The sequence below is a fragment of the Lemur catta genome, chromosome 6 (assembly GCF_020740605.2).
Source record: "Lemur catta isolate mLemCat1 chromosome 6, mLemCat1.pri, whole genome shotgun sequence".
NCBI classification, from domain to species: Eukaryota; Metazoa; Chordata; class Mammalia; order Primates; family Lemuridae; genus Lemur; species Lemur catta.
The window spans coordinates 59,171,899-59,183,046 of NC_059133.1; the positions used below are offsets into that span (position 1 = coordinate 59,171,899).

General features: G+C 36.8%; 1 long non-coding RNA gene across 1 annotated transcript; it reads left to right on the forward strand.

Annotated features, from left to right (window-relative positions):
- The first annotated feature begins 275 nt into the window (after positions 1-275).
- On the forward strand, positions 276-6,809 carry LOC123640457. The gene is made up of 3 exons (XR_006735981.1): positions 276-412; positions 2,045-2,114; positions 6,763-6,809. It is a non-coding gene; the product is annotated as an uncharacterized LOC123640457 (long non-coding RNA).
- The last annotated feature ends 4,339 nt before the right edge of the window (positions 6,810-11,148 follow it).

Consider the following 11,148-nt stretch of genomic DNA (forward strand, 5'->3'; position numbering starts at 1 on the left):
CACAAGGCTCTACTTCTAAAAATCTGTATTTCTTTTCCTAGAAGCTGGCTCACTCCTGGCCTGCAGTTGTAATCTGAGCTAGGTAATATCTTCAGGGCCAGACTTGGGAGCCAGAAGAGTACCCTGTGGTGAAACTCAAGAACGTCCCCTCTGGAATCAGGAATTCAATGTGAATGGGAACTCTTTTGGCCCTGAGATTTCCTACCATAGCTTCTTTGAATTAGTTCTTACTGAATTCTGGAAACTATGCCTTAATGCATTGAGACCAGAACCACAGGAGTAAATTCTTAATGTTCTGCCCAAGGATAATCTAGTTCTGGCCTCAGTAGCAGCATCTACAAAGTGATAAGGAGTTTGTGACCATGACAGAAGACAGAACTTTCAGAAGACATCTTGGAAGCTTACAGAACAGGTAAGATGGGGCACTCAGGTGGTCAGGGATGGAGGGAGTCTAGAAGGACAGAGCTGATGAGAAGAAGGAATGGGGCTTGTTGCCTCTTTATTTTCTATAAGGACAAACACACATGTACACATTCAGTGTGTGAAATACTGTTAAGTAGTTTTTGAGGACTACCTTTCAGAAAATAGAACAGCAAGCAGTGAAGAAGGGGTTTATGATTGGGCCAACATCTCTGCTTTGTATTCTGAAGATTTTATTTTGGGGAGAATAGGTTAGTGATTCTTTCCTGAGACCCCATATCCCCAATATTTATCTGCCTCTTTTCTTGAAGTTATGAACTATTGCAGCACAGCAGAGATCATGCTGGGAATGGATAAAATTAGAGGTAGAAGCCAGGGCAACAAAGTTGAGTAGAAGTTAAAAGTTCCATCAGCTAATTCTCTATATCCCTTATCTCAGTAGATCCTAGCTCTAGCTTCAGGCCAGAATCTTTTGGCAATTTCTTTAATGTTGCTAATAACCCCTGAAAACAGGAGTCTTTTATTTTTCACCTTTTCTTTTTCCTCAGGACTATGCAAAATTTAACCCAGTTTAACAAGAAGCCTTAACCCTGGATACTATAGTATCAAGTAATGATCTTTAGGTCACAGTCCAGAAACAATACCAGGAAGTTATTCTGGTAGAGTTGGCATCAGTGAGAAACATAATCTGAAGAACTATCCTAAATATCGGGTGTTATGGTTTGGATGTTTGTCCCCTTTAAACCTCATGTTGAAATTTGATCCCTAGTGTTGGAGGTGGGGCCTAATGGGAGATGTTTGGGTCATGGGGGGCAGATCCCTCTTGCCTGCCCTCAGGGATGAGTGAGTTCTCACTCTGTTATTTCATTGTACCCATGAGAGTTTAAATGCCTTCCCTCAGGGGTGAGTGAGTTCTCACTTTGTTAGGTCCCATGAGAGTTGGTTGTTAAATAGAGCCCGGCAACTCCCCCATCTCTGTCTTGCTTCCTCTTTTGCCATGTGAACTCTGCACAGCTGGCTCCCCTTCAACTTCCACCATAAGTAAAAGCAACCTGAGGCCTTCATCAGATGCAGATGCCCAATTGTAAACTTTCTAGCCATCAGAATTGTGTCAAAACTTTTTCTTTAGAAATTATCCAACCTCAGGTATTCCTTTACAGCAACACAAAAGGGACTAAGACAGAGAGGTCACAACATCTGCATCCCAGATTACAGGAACAGAGAAGGCCCAAGTAAATGAGTGGAAATGTTTCCTTAGTTTAATCCTAACATAGACTAACAGGGCAAAGAACAGTTTACCATGTCTATCCCTCTGCCTCCACCCCAAACTTCTTAATCTCATTTTCTGAGAGGCAGATTCAGAGTGGGACCACCTTGGCCCCAGTGTTCTTATGGCCTGCCAACAGAAGATCTCAAAAGCAAACTACCTTGCTAGAATCAATTTTATAGAGAATAGATTTGGATTTCAAGTTAAATGATGAAAAAATACATTTCAGTTTTCATTTTCCAAGAGTTGCCTGTAGTACTACCTTTGGGGAGATAAAGACTCTTTAGTAATGAAGAAAATCAGGATATTACTAGTTTCTAATTACTTTCTTCTTTTCTGGGTCATCTGCTTTCCTAGTTTCCCTCTCTTCCTGCTGACAGTAATGCCAGAGACTGGAAGATGGCATTTTCTTATAGTCAAGTCCTAAGTAAGTTTTAATTCTTTTTGCTCCTGTTGAGAATACTACAGGCTATAAGTTCAGATTCACAAATTACAAGGCTAGGGAATAGGGGATGTCATGTCATTTTTGTTATGAAATTTGATAAAAAAGCTTTGACGAAGGTGATTTTCTGACAGTTTGAAGTGTGTGTTTGCTTTTAAGTGTATGTATTTCTAGAATATGATTTAAGAAGAGTGATACAAGAAGAGATATGATCCCACATGTACCCTTCCTGTGATGCTGAGTTTCTAAGTCACGTGTCAGCAAATGTTTTCTGTAAAGGCCAGATAGCAAATATTCTTTACTTTGCTAACCACATGGTCACTGTCATAACTACTCAAATCTGCCACTGTAGCAAAAAAAAAAAAAAGGCAAGCCATAGACAAACTATAAACAAATTAGCAGGGATATTGACATATGAATTTCATGTAATTTTATATGTTACAAAACATTATTCTTCTTTTGATTTTTTTTTAACTGTTAAAAATGAAAAAATCATTCTTACCTCAAAGATCATACAAAAACAGATGGAAGGCCAGTTTAACCTAAGGGCTATAGTTTCCCACCCCGATTGTAAATCTGAGAAATTTTATAGTGTATTTTGGGAAGTAAGGAGGGGGGTTAATCGTGTAAACTGTAAGTATTTCTAAGGGGAGAGTAAGCTAGATATTCAAAGTGAATATCTAATTTAGATATAGGACAAAATCAGGCCTTATGGCCTCTCATGGAACCCAGGGATTTTAAATATTTTGATTTTGATTAGCATAATATACACACTAAATATATAAAGTCATATAGTATACATACATTGTTAAATGAATAAATATAGCTAATTAACCTATTGTTACATCACATAGTTATTATTTTTGTGGTGAGAACATTATACATCCATACTGGATTCACTTATTTTTGACATTGTCCTTTGACTTCCTATTGTGGTAGGTAGGAATGGTAAGAGGATTTAGCTGTGATGTACTTCCATTCTCTCTCCTCCTTTTTCCCCATCCTTCCAGTACAGTTAAAGTTTTTGGTGAAATCAATATTTGGTGTTTACATTATTATTTTCTGTCCAAATCTTCCTATGAGATTATTGTAATGTATAATAAATACTATGATTACATTGTGCTTCTTTCCCTAAAGCTAATAATTGCTTTGTTTCTTCATAATTTTATATAGCTTTTCTTTTACCAATTTCTGTTTCTTATCACATCTTGCAATAGCTTTCACTACAGTTTCACACCATGGCAATTTCATCAGCTAATCTATCAGTTTTAGAATGTGTGTTTGTGTGCATATGTGTGAGACAGAGAAAGAGAGAGAGAGAGAGACTGAGACTTCCTAGGAACTTTTGTTATACCCTGTTGCTGTTTGGTTCTGCTGCAGTTGTGATACTGGGACTTCCTTTTGTTGTCATCCTAGAAATTCCCTTTGGCTTTCTCCTGATTTGGATTTTCATTTTCCTGGACCCCATGTCTTCCTCTTTTGTGGTGCAATATACTTTCTAGTAGCTTTGTCAAGATAAAAAGATGGCACAATGAACGAGGGAATGTGGGTGACAGTCCTTAATATGTATGACTTTTTTTTCTTTGTTTCCTTGTCTTTGTCATTATCTATGACTTTTGAGTTGCCACTGCTCCAATCTGGAGCACTGTTTTCATCCTAGGATTTCTCTTCATCATTGAGGATTTCTTTCACCTCTCTCTCATTGGATCTCCTGTTTTCTGCACTCCGTATCTTTCTCTTAGTTTACTCCTTCTTTGTGAAGTAAACTATCCTGTATTATCTTCTGAGAAAAAATGCATAGGAGGTAAATGATTGTTAGAACTTATTATGTGTATGAATGTCTGTATTCTACCCTCACAGTTGATTGTTAGCTTAACTGGGTATACTGTTCTAGGTTGAAAATAACATTTTTGTTGTTGTTTACCCATAGTTTTCTAGATTCTGGAGTTGATTTTGAGCAAGTACAAAACCATTTGTAATTATACATCTATCTTTCTTTCTATTTTCTGTATTTCAGTATATTTGGAAGCTTGTAGAATCATCTCTTTGTCCCAGTGTACTGTAATTTTACAGTTGTGTGCTTTGGTGTATTTCTATTTTGTTTATAATAGTGAGCATTTTGTGGGTGCTTTCATCTAAATATTCATGGTCTTCAATTCTAAGAAATTTTTAAATTTACACTCATGTGCTATATAATATTTTGATCAACAGCAGACTATATATACAATATGGTCCCATAAGATTATGATAACATATTTTTACTTTAACTTTTCTGCATTTTGATATGTTCCAATACACAAATGCTTACTACCATTGTGTTACAATTGCCTACAGAATTCAGTACAGTAACATACTGTACAGGTTTATAGTCTTGGAACAATATGCTATACTGTCTACTCTGGGTGTATGATAGACCATACCATCTAAATTTGTGTAAGTACACTCTGTTATGTTTGCACAATGACAAAACTGCCTAACAATGCATTTTTCAAGACTTATCCCCATCATTAAGCAATGCATGACTGTACTGTGGTGCTGGTTTCCTCCCATATGATAGTCTTTTTGGCTCTTTGCCTTATTTCCTGGGAGATATCTTTATTTTATTTTCCAACTTTTTAATTGAGATTTTAATTTCTGTTATGTTTGATTCTAAGAGCTCTTATTTGTTTTATAAATATTATTTTCATAGCCTCTTGTAGTTGTTTCATGGATGCATCAAACACAAAAACTACATTCAAAGCAGCAAGAAGTGTCCCTGTGTTTGTGTCCCTTTTACAAGTGAAGATAACCTTCCCAGAAGCCTCCCAGGACATTAGCCTTACATACTTTTTACTAGAAGTTCGTCATAATCCAATACAGTCATGTGCCACATAATGATGTTTCAGTCAACAACAAACCACATATATGATGATGATCCCATCAGGTTATATTTTTAATGTATCTTTTCTATGTTAGCAATGTTTAGATACACAAATACCATTTTGTTACAACTGCTGCAGTATTTGGTACAGTCACATGCTATACATATGTGTAGCCTAAGAGCAAAAGGCTATACCATGTAGCCTAGGTGTGTAGTAGGCTATACCATCTAGGTTTATATGAGTACACTCTGATGTTTGCACAAGATAAAATTGCCCAAAGATACATTTCTCAGAACACATCCTCATTATTAAGAAACACATAACTGTTCTTAAAGTAACCATTGGCAAGGGAAATAGGATTACTGTGATTGATTTAGGTTAAGATTGACCCTCTGGGGCTGGAAAGGAGCCCAACTACATATGTCTGAAGCATTTGGTCATTAGGAGTCAGGGGAAGAAACAGAAATATATTAGAGAGAATGAAGGGGGCAGTGTTGTTTACATTCTTATTTAATTCACTGACTAATGACTTGCTTCTAATGAATAGAATACATAAAAATGATTTGATGTCATTTTCATGGTTAGGTTGTAAGAATCTCTGAGTTCCATCTTGTTGGCATTTTCTTTCTCTGGCTCTTGTCCACTTACTCTGGATGATGGCAAGTGGAGAGGTCCATGTAGTTAGAAACCGAGGGCACTCTCCTGCTAACCGCTAGGGAGGCACTGAGGCCTCAGTCCAAACATACAAACATACATGACACTAAGTAATAATCTAATGTACTAGATAATTTCCTTTTGCCCTCACAAATCCATTTCCACCCTTTTTCACCCTGCTCAATGCTCCCAGTGGCTGATATGTATGGTCTACATCAGTGAGTTCCTCTGCCCTCTGGCTTTCATTTGGTTTCTACCAAGAGGGGCACTGTCTGGAGATAAGAGGGAAAACAGAGAGGTCTAAGAATTATTCTTTCAGGAACCTCTCTGTTAATATGACCTTATTTGGAAATAGGGTTTTGCAGATATAATCAAGTTAAGATAAGGTCATACTGGATATAGGTGGGTCCTATTCCAAAAACTAGTATCTTATATTAATAAGAAGAGGAAATTTGGACACCATCACACAGAGATGCACAGGGAGAATACCATGTGATGATGGAGGCAGAGATTAATGTGTCTACAAGACAAGGAATGTCAAAGATTATTGGCAAGTACCAGAAGGAGAAAGGCATGGAAAAGATTGTCTCTCAGAACCCCCAGAAGGAACCAAATCTGCTAACACTTTGAAAGACTTCTAGCCTCCAGAATTATGAGAGAATAAATTTCTGTTGTTTTAAACCATCAATTTATGGTAATTTGTTATGGAAACCCTAGGAAATGAATAGATTGATTTGACTGGCCATTTTTCTTTGGTGTTATGTTAGAAATCCTGTCTCTGTGCTGAATGGCTCCAATACAATTTTAAAGTGTTTTTTTCTGGTTTTGATAGTAATACATGCAATTGAAACTATAGAAAAGTATAAAGAAGAATAACAATTAGAAAATATCCGTAATACTTCCATGGTTATCATTTTGGTATATGTCACATGATATGTAGAATTTTTCATCCTGATTTTTTACTGAAAATTGTAGGTAAATATGTATCTTTGGTATAAACAACTTATCATAGATATATTGGTGACTGCATAAAATGCCATTATTTATGTTTTCCATATTTTATTTAACAGTTTATCTCTTGTTGAATAATTGGATTGTTTTCCACTTTTTGTTATTAGAAACATTCTGCGATGCAGAGTACAATGAGATGAAAGTCTGTTTTCCAGAAGGGGATTTAACCTGGCTATTAGTGCTTGGAGATTAGAGAAGTGCATGTTAACAGGTATGTCCCAAAGTCAGGAGTCAGCCTCTCCTGACTAATCCAGAAGTGGCAGATTTAGGGTAAGAGTAGAGAGGATCTTCCAGAAACAGTCCTTAAGTTACATGGCAGGGAGAGTTGGTGCTGGAGTTGGCAGTTTACTCAGGATGCTTAGAGCAAGATCTGCAGGGACGTCTCCTGGACATGTGCCCTTTGCTTGTTCTTTTAATAAATCCCAGCTGCTTCTGATCCTCTTTGGATTGTCGCTTGGAGATTCCCTATAGGAATCTTCCTAACTAACCTCTTGAGACTCATTTAGAGCAAAAGGAAAACTCAGGTCTTAATTGATCGGAAGTAAAGCTCCTGTGGAGATTTCCAGGCTTGGAACCTAGAGTACCTAAGTGGCAAATACTAATGAGGCCCTGAGGGTCTTGGCTCAACTCTACCTTCCTCTCCCCTTAGGCCTATTCCCACAGGCACCAGAGAAGGAGGGAGGCTGAGGGGCCCAAACTGAGTAGAGACTGGCTGGGACCCAACTGCCTCCTCAGAGTATGATCAACACTATTACTCTGCTTCACCAGGGAGAAAAGTTTGAAAGTTCAAAGTCATTTCTATTGGCTTAACTGCCATGTAGTGGAAAATGCTCTGTATTATAATTCATTGGAGGAATAGCAAGCTCTTATTTGAGATTATTTAGTCTGGAAAAAGATCAATCTATTATTTGTATCTTTCTTTGGTCTACTTCAGAAAGTGCAGTGTGGCAAGCTCATGCGTGGGATAAAGAATCTTTATAACCAGATTGGAAAACTTCTTTCAAGAAGGTTGGGCCCTTCTCCAAGAGGCTGAGTCACAGGGAAGTTATCCAGGCACCCCATCCATCCACACCCCTTCCCCTCACCCTAGAACTGGAAAGTGTTCAAATAATTCCCTCATTCTTTTATTCAAAATATATGTTCAGCCTACTATGTGCCAAGCAGAGTGTTGGATATTATGGGAGACAGATGAATAAGTCTTTGCCTTAAGATAGGTAAAATTATGCCAGGAAAAAGAAGTCATTCAAAACAATTACAGCAAGAGATAGAGCATGTTAAATACCACAAATAGGTCACAAATAGAAATCAAATGATGTTCAGCAGTGGGACATTATACTGTTTCTGACTGGAAAGATAAGGAGAGGCTTCAGAGAAGATTGGGCATTTAATCTGAGTCTTAAAAGTTTCAAGTTTCAATGTTCTCTCCTTTCTTTTCCCATAGCCACTGCCCTGGATCAGAACTTTGTTATCTCATTTATTCATTTACTCACTCATTTAGCACTTTTTAAAAAAAATCTACAAAGTACCAAGGTCAAGGCCAGGTGTGAAGATACAAAATGAACAACATAGAAATGACCTTTGCCTTCATGGTACTTACATTCTAGTGGGGAAATAAGTAAGCAGACAAATGAAAGTGATGCTAGAATCAAACAAAGAACTAGGTAGAGAATAACAGAGAATTAATAGACAGTATGGCCAGGGAAGGCCTATTTGAGAAAGTGACACAGAAGCTAAGACTTAAAGGTTGAGAATGAGCAAGGCTTGGCAAAAGTTAGGGAAAAAGTATTCTAGAGAGATGAAACAGCATATGCAAAGGCAAGGAAATAGGAAACAGCTTAGAAAGATCAAGTTTCTGAAATAGTGAGTAAAGAAGAAACAAGAATGAGATGAGATTGGAAAGATCGGCAGAGGGAGGATAATGCATAGCCGTGCTATTATTGGGAATTTAAATTTTGAGTGCAATAGAAAGTGTTTTTTAAGTGAATGAACAATGTGAACTGATTTACATTTTAAGATAATTCTTGCTTTGGCAAGGAAAATTGAAAAAGGAAAGTAAGAAAAAAAGTGAGAAGACCAATTAGGAGGCTCTTAGAGCCCAGACCAAGAGAGGATGATGTCTTGGATTAGGGTGGCAGAGAGAAAACGTGTGGATTCTATACACACTTTGGCAAAAGATTCACTAGGATTTTCTGATGGATTAAACATGGGGAATGAAGAAAATGGAGGAGTCAAAGATAACTCCTAAGTTACCAGAATGGGCAACTGCCATAGGTTGATTTAATAGACAAGTTTCTTTCTCCTTGTAATAGGATATTACAATGTATGGAAAATGAAATGTATGCAAAAGTGATAGTATGCTATTATCCTCAGGGTCATCTCATAGTTGCAAAAGAGCTGCTGAATCCTACTAATGATGTCTTCATTCCAGGAAAGAAAAAGAGGAAAGGCAAGGAGCAAAAACTTCTGCTTATATCTATTTCACTGGCCGGGATTTAGTCAAATGGCCATTCCATGGGAAAGGAAGCCTGAAAAAAAAATTTTTTTTTCCAGCTGGGCAAATTGCTACAGTCAATAAGTCTAGGATTTTAGTTTAAAAAAAAAGAAGAAGGGTGAGAGTGGATATTGTGTAGGTGTCTGTTTTTATCAAAAGAAGTTTCAAGAAGGAACGAGTAAGCAACTGAGAGGCTGAATGAGGATAGATAGAAGACCATTCACATTGTTGCAGACTTTAATGAGAACAGTTTCAAAAGAATTGGGAGGGAAGCCAGATTGCAATGGACTGAAGAAAAAAACATGGGGAAATAAAGACAACTTGTACTGACAATTCTTTAAGGAAAATTCCATTGAAAAAGAGCAAATAATTGAGGTGAGAACTGGAGGGAAAGTGAGGTCAATTGGGGATTTTTCCAAAATTATAGATATTAGAGCATGACCACTTCCAGGCATAGTATATCCCTCAGTCTCTTCTGTTCTACATACAATTTCTGGCTTTCAGCCAAAAATTAGGAGACACTTTTTTTTTTTTTTTTTTTTTTTTTTTTTACTATTTTTAAGGGTATAGTTCAGTGGTGTTAAGTATATTCATATTCTTTTTTTTTATTTCAGGAAATTATGGGGGTACAAACATTTTGGTTACATATTATGACTTTGCCACATCCCCGCCATGATTTGAGATGTGCCCTTTCCCCTGCTACAATGCTCACCGCATCCATTAGTTGTGAGTTTACCCACCCCCAACCCCCACCCCCAAAGAATATTACTGCTGTGTGAGCACCTTAGTGTTGATCAGTCAGTGCCAGTTTGTTGGCGAGTACATGTGGTGCCTATTCTCCATTCTTGTGATACCTCACTTCAGAGGATAGGTTCAAGCTCTATGCAGGAAAATATAAGAGGTGCTAGATCACCATTGTTTCTTATAATTGAGTAGTATTCCATTGTATGCATAGACCATATTTTATTAATCCACTCATGGATTGACGGGCACTTGGATTGTTTCCACATCCTTGCTATAGTGAATAAAAACAACAACAAAATGAGCCAGATGTTTGGCTTATCAGACAGGGAATTTAAAATAACTGATTAATATTAAAGGCTCTAGTGGAAAAGATAGCCAATATTCATCAACAGTTGGGTAATTTCAGTATAGAGCTAAAAACTGAGAAAGAGCTAAAGAAATGCTAGAAATTTTTAAAATATATGGTAATAATGAGGAAGAATGCCTTATATGGACTCATAAGTAGACTGAACATAGCCAACTAGAAGATAGGTCAATAGAAATTACCCAAACTGAAAGACAAAAATAAAAAAGTAAAAAAGAAGACAACAGAGTACCTAAGAGTTAAGTGACAATATTAAACAGCCTAACATACATGTAATTAGAATTCCAGGGCGAGAAGAGAAAGAGAACAGGGTAGAAAAATATTGGAAGAGATGACAGCTGAGAATTTTCAAAAAATAATAAAATACATGAAAACACAGGTCCAAGAAGCTCAGAGAATCACAGTTGTATAAATATCAACACATGCGTGTACATGTGTGCACATGCGCATACACACACACAAACAGATGCATCATATTGAAACGTGAAAGCTAAAGATGAAGAGAAAATTTTAAAGGAAGTCATAGTAAAAGGACACATTACAGAGGAACAAAAGATTAAAATTACAGCATACTTCTCATAAGAAACTAAGACAATAGAGTGACATCCTTAAAGTGCTAAAAGAAAAAAAAATGGTAACACAAAATTCTATATGAAGTGAAAATATCTTTCAAATGTAAGAAAATAAATATATTTTTCATATAAAAACTGAAGGAGGACTTCTGGTTCCAAAATGGTGGTGCAGAAGAGATGAAAAGTCTCAAGAAACCAATAATAAGGAATTAAATCAAAGCTGTAGTAAAAAATTTCCCATCAAAGAAAATCCCAGGACCTGATGGCTTCACTGCTGATTTCTACCAAATGTTTAAAGAACTAATACTCAATCTCTTCAAAA